This window comes from Callionymus lyra, chromosome 3, assembly GCF_982586985.1.
Source record: "Callionymus lyra chromosome 3, fCalLyr1.hap1.1, whole genome shotgun sequence".
NCBI lineage: Eukaryota > Metazoa > Chordata > Actinopteri > Syngnathiformes > Callionymidae > Callionymus > Callionymus lyra.
Genome location: NC_141820.1, coordinates 36,403,340 through 36,414,709, shown reverse-complemented (window position 1 = coordinate 36,414,709; position 11,370 = coordinate 36,403,340).

Below are 11,370 nucleotides of genomic sequence, written 5' to 3'. Positions count from 1 at the left end.
TTGTTAACATCTCACGGGTCCTACAGAGTCTTTTGGACTCACAATAACCACCATGAACGTCTCTGTATCTAAACTTGATTTCTCTTTCTTTTTATATTCGTCCACAAAGGCTAGAACGAGGCTCGTTCTCCCGTGTTATTATTACTACAATAGTGTATAATACAACAATAGTGTGGCTCATTTTCTTAATTTCCTCTTTCTAATGAAGGTTTTAAACTAGAACTTTATCAAGTTAAATCCTTCTTAAAGCCACAATTCCTCCAATGGTTTTTTACTTATTTTAGCCCTTAACAGTATCTGTCCAATTTTAACAAATCTGTTGCAATCGGACAAAAAATTACTCCGTTTTTGTCTCTAAAACTAAACTCCAAGGCCTTTGCATTTTTCTTTTAAATTATTTTTCCACTGTATTGTGTCTTATAAAAACTCCAGGCATCGCGGGCACTAATAACTTTTATTCCCTTGTTTCGAACCCCTAGAGAGACTTGAAAGTGTCCTGACCTCACAAGATCCCGAGCGACCCTGTGAGTTCACTTCCTCCAGACTCCACCGACCACTGCCACGGAAGTCAGTTTGAATCTGCAGACCCTGCTCTGACCTCCAGCCAGCCTGACCCGCCAGTGCGAGTCCGCTCCTCAGACCCGGCGCCTCAGGACGGGCAGGACGACCCTCGTACAATTATGCCGCCTCGGGCCCTCGTTGAGTTTGTCATCATCGTCCCAGCAGCGACGTTCCTAATCTAGGTTTGGGAGATGTTTGGCTCAAGGGCACGTAGGTTCAGAGGAAGAGTTTGATGTGACGGCAGCAGATCCGAGGAGTGGACCTGGACTCAAGCTGTTGGACCCGACCCAGGATCTCATCCCCACACACAAAGTACCCAAGTGAACATCCTGGTCTCTGATAGAGGTCCCCTGGAAGGTCACGCTGATGACCTTGGTTCCTTACGATTCCCATGTTTCCTGCATGAGAAAAGGCCAATCAAGCCGAACAACTTGCTGAAGATTCTAACGACATGTGAGCGCGGCGCTGTAATCACGCCTCACGCGCGGCGTGCTAATGCTGGCGGACAGCGGCGGATCGCGCTCACTAGCTCGCTTCATTAGCGTGTCGTTCCTGCTCCACATCAGAGGCTTTAATTGTGACGCGGAATATTCACGGCGTTCCGAGGACGACTAATCAAAGTGGATCCACTTGTATTATTAATACCCCAAATCAGCCGCTTGCTTTTTTAATAAATAAAAGAATACAGACGCACAAATCAGCTGTCAGTTGTTAGTGCCGACCTGGCACGTACCCCCCCTCAGCACCCCCGCTCCGTCACTCAACCAGATTTAAAAAGAAGAAGAAAAAGGGTTATTAAAAATACATTCAAGGAAAGTCATGTGACCTTGTGCAGGCCACGCCCACCACACACCTGGACCCTCAAATGAAACATGAAAACGATCTTCAAGACGTATGGACTGGTTGAATGTGTTGTCGTCCCACTGTGTGTAACAGACACAAAGACACACACCTTCATGAATAAAAACACACAAGAAAACTCACAAACATCTAAGCAGAGACACACACTCAACATTGATGAAGTAACCCACAATGACACACATACAGCCCTGGGACCGTGTCTCTGAATGTCACCAATATAACTCTCATGATGCATTTAACCATTAAAGTTCATATTTGTGAGCGTCTTATTTAGTTTCGCTGACTCCATTGAAGCTGAGAGACTTTAAAACTAAATTAGATACTGTGGACTTAAAAAAAAAAAACGGAGGTTTTGTGTGGCATGTTTGGTATGGACTTTATCCAAAGATAAAATTAATACCAGAAACGGTTTTAATTTCAATCGTATAAAAAAGAGATAAGACTAAGAAAAATACAATAGAATATTTAAAAACTACAATATCAACCAACATTTATATTTTCATGATAATAAACTTAAGTCCTTTTTTTTAAATCTAGCCAATCACAGAAGGAACCTCGTAATATTAACCAATCAGAAGCAAAAAAAAGGCGGTTCTATCTTTTATTACTAGAAATAAATGTTCGGCTTTCAAATTAAGAGCATTGAATCAGCTGCGTCTTCCTTGTAATCCTTTACTATCACGGTCATATTGTATACTGTTAAAATCCACGTTTACTAAAACTTTTTTTAAATTATTTATTAGTTCATTCATTTTTTCTATATCTTGATTTTTTAAAACAAAGTTTGATTTTCAGCCAATTGAGAGGTCTCAGATCATTAAATATGGGAGGTTAAAGATTTAGAATATAGAATTTTAAATAAACAGTTTATAAGTCGTATGATATTGTCAAAGATGACAGATTTATGCTATTACTGGCATTGAGGACATGAGGACAGTCTAAAATCATTTAAATTGTCGTAGACCATGCGTGTGAGTGTGTGTGTGTGTGTGTGTGTGTGTGTGTGTGTGTGTGTGTGTGTGTGTGTGTGTGTGTGTGTATGTGTGTGTGTGTGTGTGTGTGTGTGTGTGTGTGTGTGTGTGAAGAAGGCTGTTGAGATGTGAAATAACCAGTAGCCAATTGAATAAGTTTCAATTTAGGGTTTATATACTTGTAAAACTGACACTAAAGACTCAGTGCCTCACCAACCATGAACCTCACGTCACTGATACACACTCTTACGTACTCTTACTTTTACTCGAAAAAAAAGCACGACAACAACCGTGTGCGAAAATAGAAAACAAAGCACAAAATAAAGAAAACATTTTTGGTTTATCTGTCAGAGGAAGACTTTTTAGGCCCCCAGTGTTAAGCGGAGATCAGGTTCTGAAGTGTCTCCATCACAAACACAGACGGTAGAAGAAGAAAGTGGAGTGAGATCCAGTCTCATGACGGAGAGCGACAGTTTTAATCTGTTGCCCGATGTCCAAGTCCAGGTCATCTCTATTACCTGGGCCGATATGTTGCGCTGCTGCCCGAACACACGTGTCACCTCGACGAGATGATATTCCCGACCCCCCCTCCTGTCCAACCCTTTTTGATCCCACATTTGCATTCCTGCGCCTCCAGGCCACTGAATTATGAGGAGGAGATTTTACTCTTCTCGTCTCCTCCTCCACCTGAGGAACCTCACACTCCACCTCCAACGTCTGCTCTGCTCACAACAACGAACACAAGGCCTGCCAGGAAGGGGCGCTTCATGAGGTGACCTCTATTGTACACTGTGCGATGATCTGATGTGACTACACAAAACCACTAGAGGGCACTGTCAAAACAAATATTCACTTTTCCTTCAAGTTGTGATGTCTTTTTTCAGAAAATATTTCTTTTTACTTTGAGCATAAAAACCCTTTTTTTTGGTATAAGACAATCACAGAGAACTACATTAGCATTTAGCTTCAACAGTTAGCGACGTCTGTAGATGTTTGTCTGTTTTTTTTGTTTGTGCTCCTTCATCCTCGTGCTCTTCCTCTCCGTCGATTGCTCTTGTCCATCGACCTCTTGTTGTCTTCATGAACTGAATCCGAAAAAGAAAGCTTCAAAATTCTGTCAACCTACAACAGGCGTTGTTGGCTATTCATATACTCGAGGGCTATAGTATCGCCGTGGCGACGACCTCATCATCATGTGAGGTACAGGTTGGCGGCCGTTGTAAACGGGAGTGTGTGTTTTCTCTTATCTTGTTGACCAGCGACCTCACACAGATGCTTCTCTTATCTGCAACATGCTGGTCATGTGACCTGGCTGGATCAAACCTGAGGAGGTGAAAATGGCCTTGTTGTGTCTGACCTGTTACTACTTCCCAACACAGTGTAGCGCCCCCCACTGGCTGTTGTGCACATTGTATTGTAGTATTTACTTCTTGTGACATGGTTTGGCAGTGGTTTTTTTTTTACTTTTCTCTTTTATAACTTTTTTGGGTGTATTATTTCACGACAAAATGATTTAAATTAACTAATAAATAATTAATAAGAATTAATTACATCATTTAAATAAATGTTGTTAATGGAGGTACATTGCTGCCACAAGAAAATTGAATGGGTAAAATTAAAATTTGAAATTTTGAATTTTTATTAAAATGTTGTGGTTTTTGCATTTGATTAATGTTTTTATAATAATTGAATTAATTAATTTTAATTCTTAGGGTCAAGGTGACCCGATGGCTTAAAAACGAATGTGTTTATGTTATCCTTTGTGTTGTCTCTGGGTCAAGACCATGAGATTAAACAAGGTTAAATAAATGATATACTCAAAGGTGTCCTTTGTTTTTTAAAACTACATTTACTGAATCAAATATTTAAAATAAATTACTTTATCTTCTTTCAAATTCAACACAGAAATGTTGTTAAAATATTGCACCCAGACAATACCAAAAGAGGACCAAGCTTCTCGATCTATCAGTCATGTGATCGCCTGCGTGTCTCATGATTGGCTGAATCTTTTTTTTTTATTCAATTTATTTTTTTTAAACAAATTCAACATTTCAATATGGAAGTTGTTGAATTAAATTATCCAAAAAAGTTTAAACATTTGACATATAAAACTTAACTATTGTCCTGATGGCACTGAACATTATTATTAAGATTAGGAGTTTATCATTATGAATTGATTTGAATCATTTTTCTCTGGAAAGCAAACCACAAATGAGCGATAAAAAACAGTTGCGGATTAAAACATAGTTACTCGACCTGAAGTTTAAAACATTTTCTGTGGGCAAAAAAAAGTGAACTTATACAAGATAAGTTTCCTTGAAACCGACTGAGGCACTAGTGACCATGTATTGTATTTCAAGATTAGGTTTTTCTGTTCAGTTGTGGCCCACAGTGTCAACAAGAAAACTAACAAATTCCAGCCAATCAGCTACACCTAACTGGCCAAACAAGGACGACCTTTGTCAAGAGAGAGGATGGGATCAAAAATAGGTCAAACTGAAGTTCCCCCTGAGCTTGACTCAAGAGGTATATTTTAGTAGTTCTTCTTACCTGAACCTTCAGGCTTCTACTACCTAAAAAAGGAATAATTCCCAAAGCCTCCTAAACAACTGTGGTGTCAGTCGACATGGGGAACATCAAAACATTTGTGTTTACAACATCGCAGCGGCGCCGATTAAATCTGCTCAATTATTCAAACGTTTATCTGCTGGCGGCGCGCCCGGGGACTTTCTCATCAAGACTCCTATTTGCTTTAAATTAGCAGTGTCAAGTGCGCCGCTGTAAAATCATTAAAGATTTATCAATCCAAAATCTGTTTGGGTTGATTTGCCTGTTAATTGGCAAGAAGGCGTCTCGTGGCGCCGCAAACACGCCGAGCTGAACTGCAAACACCAGGAGCTGCAGCTCCGCCTTCTGAGCGGCTCCCCTGGCCAGAACATTATGACCAGCTGTTGCTGCACTTCCAGCTTGTTTCAGAGAAAATACTCAATTGGACGCCTTCCTAGTGAGGCGTTGTGTTGGGTGGAGGCCCTGGGGCAGACCAAGAATATGCAAGGAACGCCTTTAAAATACCTTTGTACCTTGTGTGTGTTGTTTCGGTTTATTTTCTGTACATGTGTTTGTTTTTGTATGTTTTCATGTGTGTTTTATCTGTGTGGTTGGTTCACATGTGTGAGTGTGTCCGATTGTGTTTGTTTGTGAGTGCATGCGAGTTTCTGTGTATTCTGGTTTGGATATGTTTTATGTGTGAGTGTATGTGTGTCTTTGTTTGAGTGTATGTGTGAACGTGTGTGAGATTGTGTTTTTTCTGTGTATATGAGTCTGTGTTTTGTGTGTGCATGTGTGTTTTTTTGTGTGATTGCTAGTGTATGTCATTATTTGTGTGTTTATGTTTATGTTTCTAAGTATGTATTTGTTTGTGTGTTTTTCTTTGTGAGTGTCTGGGTGTCTTTGTTTGTGTATATGTCTGTGTTTATGTATTTATGTGTATGTTTGTGTTTGTGTGTTTGTTTGTGTTCTTTGTTTGTGTGTGTATATGGGTGATAATGTGTTTGTGTATATATGTGTGTTTATGTATTTTTGTATATTTGTGTGTTTGTTTGTGTTCTTTGTTTATGTGTGTGTGTGTGTGTCTGTTTTGTGTGTGTTAGTCTATGTCTTTCCATCCCTCATATTCCCACACTCCTTCCTCCTCCTCTTCCTCCGGGTGTTCTTCATCACTTTTCTCTCCACCACACTGATGATGTCATCATTCCCTCTCCACTGATCCATGAAAATGGAGTCTGTAAGTGTGTGTGTGCACATGTGTGTGTTTTATAGGGGGTGGAGTGTGAGAGTGTGTGTTTATGAGAAGTTTAGAGTTCTGTTGTTTCCAGGTGGGTCGCACAGATCCCGCCCTCCGAGACCTGTCCTGGTTCCGAGCCCACCAGGACGACCATTAATGTATTCATGATATTTATATATTTAAATATATTTATGAGCACTTCAGCCCACCAGAGGGGGGAGGGGGGCTTAATGACTTGCAAATGAGGGCTAATGTCTTTGTTCTGATTTAGTTCCAAATGGTGCAGAACTCCTTCACGCGTGGCGAGTGTTTGACCCGGTTCTATTGCACAAAAGTTGCTCAATTTTTCTTCCACTTATCTAGTCATCAAGGTTGTTGAGCCCAGATGTGGAGGACACCCTGGAAAGGAGGCCAGTCGGTGAAATGAAACAAACCAAACGAACCTACAGACAATTTACTCAGTTGACCCTCTGACTTTTTGAAATGTGGGGGAGTACCCGGAGGAAACTAGTATCGGGAGAGGAACTCTGAACTGTTTCCTCAAGTTGAAATTGAATCAATATCCTTCTTCCCTAGAGTAGAGTGTGTTTCTCTTGTCTATCAATGTCTAAAGCAGTCCAGGGAAAATGTGGCCCTTTGTGCATTTATGTGGCCCTCAGAGTAGAACAATACTTCTGATTGGAGTAGAAAAACATTTTAATGTGACCTTACTTACTCTTCATTTGTACTGGGGTTTTCCTCATTCCTTTTATTTTGTTATGTTTTAGGGGTGGAAATCCTTTTTAATCCTCAAAATGTATTTGAAAAGTACTTCCTAATAAAGTACATTAATGCTCTGTTATTCACATGTTTCTTCAACAATTCATAACAATATATATTTTTTGAAAGCTGTGAATAAATAAAAAACAAAGCATTTTACATCATATCTATTAGATGGATGATCAGTAAGATATTTCGCTTTTTTATTTATTGTCAATATAATTTCTTTATTCAGCATGTTATCAACAGCACAGCTATGTAAGTAAGTAAGTAAATTATATTTGTAGAGCGATTTTCCAGACCAGGGTCACAAAGCGCTTAAACAATCAAAACAAAACTCAATATGATCATCATATCAATATGTGTACAAGTCGATGTTAAAAGGTCAGTTAAAAAGAGGTAATATCTCATCCATGCCTACATTTTTAAATTAACAGACTTAAGTAAATGTATGGTTATCTGTATGGTAATTTTCTTATTTTTCTTATTTTTATAGTTGCATAATACATCTGGGATGCTAGTATACACCCATTTCTAATGGGTGAAGCCTTGGCCTGGGAGAGAGGTCATCAGGTGGTCCCCAACCTTCACTGGGCCTTTCGACCCTTAACCACAACGCCCTCTAGTTGGTGGGTCTGCAGTGACTGGCTATTTTGATTATTTTTATAGATATTTACTGTATAAATCTCACAGCGAGAAGTTTGTCAATTTACGTCATGACCTGATCACACTCGTTGATGCAGCACTTTGTTTGTCACTAGTATTTTCTGAAGAGTTGGGTTTCAGTACGGTAGTTCAATCCATGTTGGTGACTCTCAGGATGTGTGTGTGTCCCAGAACACCTTAGACGAAGTTTGAGAAACCAGAGTTTTGTTTCTGTTTTTGCCGATCCATGCAGAGCTGCAGTCCAGGAGATGGTCGCTGGATGTTGATGAGGTTCTGTTTACTCATCGGTCGAGTCTGGATCCTGGGGTTTGGCATCTCCTGTGGAGAACTTCCTTCTTCGTGGCTCAAACCTTGTGTGAACCAGGATTCAGTCATTTCAACTCAGTTAATGACTCGGATGTGTTTCTGTCGACGCAAAGACTCAGACGCCTCCAGCTGCTTCTGTGATCCGCCGCCATAATCATATTTACCATAAACCAGTGGAGGTTCGCCAAAGTCCCCGCGGCGCCTCATTAATAATCCAATTTTCCGCCGTTTGTTCCGTCTGCAGACAAACAACAACAATTATTTAACAGTCGGTTAGCGGCGATCCCCTGGAGTTCGGCATCTAGTGTTGGATTGGATTAATGTTGCTCCCCGTGCGGTTAACCGCCGCCGCCGAGACGACATCATCAAATTAGAGAATCAGAGGAAATCTCCGCTACTGTCGCTCTGAGATCTAATTATTGAAACATAACAAACACACAATCCTTTTTGATCACACACACACCGAGTCCTGCTTCATCACAGTTCATGTGCACGTGCGTTAAATGTTTGAGAAAAGCATCCATTTTCAAAACATGGGTTTCAAACTTGTGGCCTGCGGGCCTTAATATTGTTGTTTACTGGATATCAAAGCCATCAAAGCCTTTTATAAGATAGTCCGTAATAGTCCATCTGTTTGATAAAACTGAGAATCTGATCTAAAAGTGCTTTAATTTCTTGAAAAACAACATATATTAGAAAATGTGCTTAAGCGCCGGCCTCTGAAAACACTGTTTTTCTGAAGATAAAATCTTGTTTACCGCAACCACACCCACCCTGCTGTGATTGGTCAAACATCAATTTTTGCCACGGACTGTCATCAATCTAGGAAGTCTCCCCCTTCAAGGAACTCGTTCTATAAACAAAGCGGGCGTGATTACAGCTGGCTGGAGGAGGAATGAACACCATTTTTACATTTTAATAGACTCCACTTTCGTAACCTCTTGTTCGCTGAGATTTCAGACGGGGGAGAACTGAATAAAGTAATCACTTGTAAACATCATCATGATCATGACTTAGTGCATCTTGGAGAAGAAGACTTCAACATTTGAAACATGTGAGTCAGGAGAGTTGGGTTTTCACATTAGCTATACAAAACATATAGATTAAAAACTTCTCAATAAAACATAAAATTATAAAATGAATCCATTATAAACCTGACAAAAAGTCATGAATTCACAAAGAAAGACTAAAGTAGCCCACTGCTGTTTCTCTTGCTCCGTATTTGACGTTCTCCTCGTCCTCTCTGCCGATTCATCAAATGTTTGTCTTGCTACAAAATTGATTCATGTGTTCACACTTGAGTCTGTTAATCCGTCTCTCTTGAACGTCCCACTTCAATTAATTTGAGTCGGTCGTTTACTTTCCCTCCAAATCTGGTGCTCTTCACGGCGCTGACGTGTGGCGCCGCGTTGACGAGCATAATGAGAGTCTGATTTTGAAAAATGTTCCTTTCATACGTCACCTGTGTCTTCTCAACAGTTCAAGGTTTGAAAGGCTGTATCTCCGCAGGTCTTTTATTCATGTGCTTTCATGGGGAATTGGTGAGAACCACGGTCTACAACTCATAGTTTATCTTCTTCAGGGGTTGTCACTGCGATTCAAGGCTCCACTTTCAAGCTGAGAAATAAACATGTTTTGATCTGGATTGAGTGTGATTTACGTCCGAGAGCTCCAGCAGAGATTTTTATTGATTCTCCGGCTCTGATACTTCTCTTGTTTCTTCCGACCCTCCAGCTGTGCCAGCTTCAGACGGTCCGAGTCCTGCAAGCGCCGCCGCGCAGGAAACCAGATGTTGAATAAGTTCGGCGGGGCTGAGAGTATCCAGATCAGGAGTCAAACTCGCTCACAGCACAGAAAAGTTGTGGGCGCCTCGGGGGTTGTTCCGCTGTCAGAGCGTAAATGACGGCTAAGAGTGGACGTGCTGAAGTTTCACCTCAGCTTTTATCACATCGGAGCTCATGAATGGGAGACAGCTTCTCTGCAGCTGCCAAATAACTGTACCTCCAACACCAATCAACCTAAACATTATGACCCCCTGCCAAGTAGTCCACGCTCTTTCTTTTGGCTGTTTCTTTGCAGGTCATTGAGAGATTGTTGTCGGATATCTGAAACTGACTGTGGATGTTACGTAGTCGAGCCGCCAGAGCTAAAGTTTTTAGTGTGGGTGCATCATTTTGGAAAAACATTTTCATCTTCTTCCAAAAAGACACTTAAAAACATCCTATAACCTCCATACTGCTCTTCTGTAACGTCCATCTTGTATTGAAGCCTCGACATGAGTCATTGTTACGGAAAGCCTTCAACAAGTCTATAATTTAAACTTGTTTGTAGCAGAAGCTAAAAGACTAACATGCTTCACAGACAGGAAACACTACATCCTGCACAAGTGTAGACAGTAGACACAGAGAACTATATTTACCCTGTTTTACAGACCAGCACTATGGAGGGATTTGTATGTCTTTTTGGACGAAGAAAACAGAGCTCTATTGCAACAGTCAAATGGAAATACATCTCTGCCTGTAACTCCAATAAGACATGCATCACTTTGAAAATAATCCCAACCCTTAGTCGACACGAGAGAATTTTTGAGTGAACTATCACTTTAAGGGTCTTTCAGTTGTTTTTTTAATGCATGTCTTTGATCCAAATTTGATTTATAATGTATGCTTTCATTCTTCCCACTTTGGGGGAATTTAGGTATTGTTGTTAAATGTTTTATGTATTATTGTGTGGTTTCACTGTGAGTTTAACCTTTGATTTTTTTTTTTTTAGTTGCATCTTAACAATGTTATCAAACCTATATAAATAATATTTGATGTGATGATCCTTTTTTCATGAACACCTGATGTTCAAGAGTCTCTTGTTCTGCCTAGACAATAAATGGGGGGGCATAAGATTTCATGTCACAGGACTAATATGTAGAAGATATGCTGGTTTTGTGAGCTTTGTGTTGAAATATTGGTAAATCTAGAGTTTCTCACTTCCATGTGTGTCTCTCAAACATTCTTTTTGTGTAACAACTCAAAATAAATCAACACAATAACATTCATTCAAGTATTCATGATGTGATGATGTCCTAGCGAATCACAAACCTCCTTTTACCAGGCAGAAACCTTGAGTAGAACATGTTGATAACACCACAATCCTGATGTTTAGTCATGGTCAGACAACAGAGAACAGCTGATACAAAGACAGTTTCTTTTAACTGTGTTTTTACTTCGACACATGCTCTTCCTCTCGCAACTAAAATAAATATCATGAAATAATCATTTTAATGTCATACAGCCACAGCAGTAACATTGTTTCTTAGTTTAGCATGCCTCGCATTGTTTGTTTTCTAGTTGGTTTATCCTCTAACAAGTTTATACTTGATAAAAATGACAGCAGGACTAATATAAACAGAGAATTCTATGACGACAACAGTAGCATTGATGTCCACAACAATGGAGAAGAGAGTGTTTT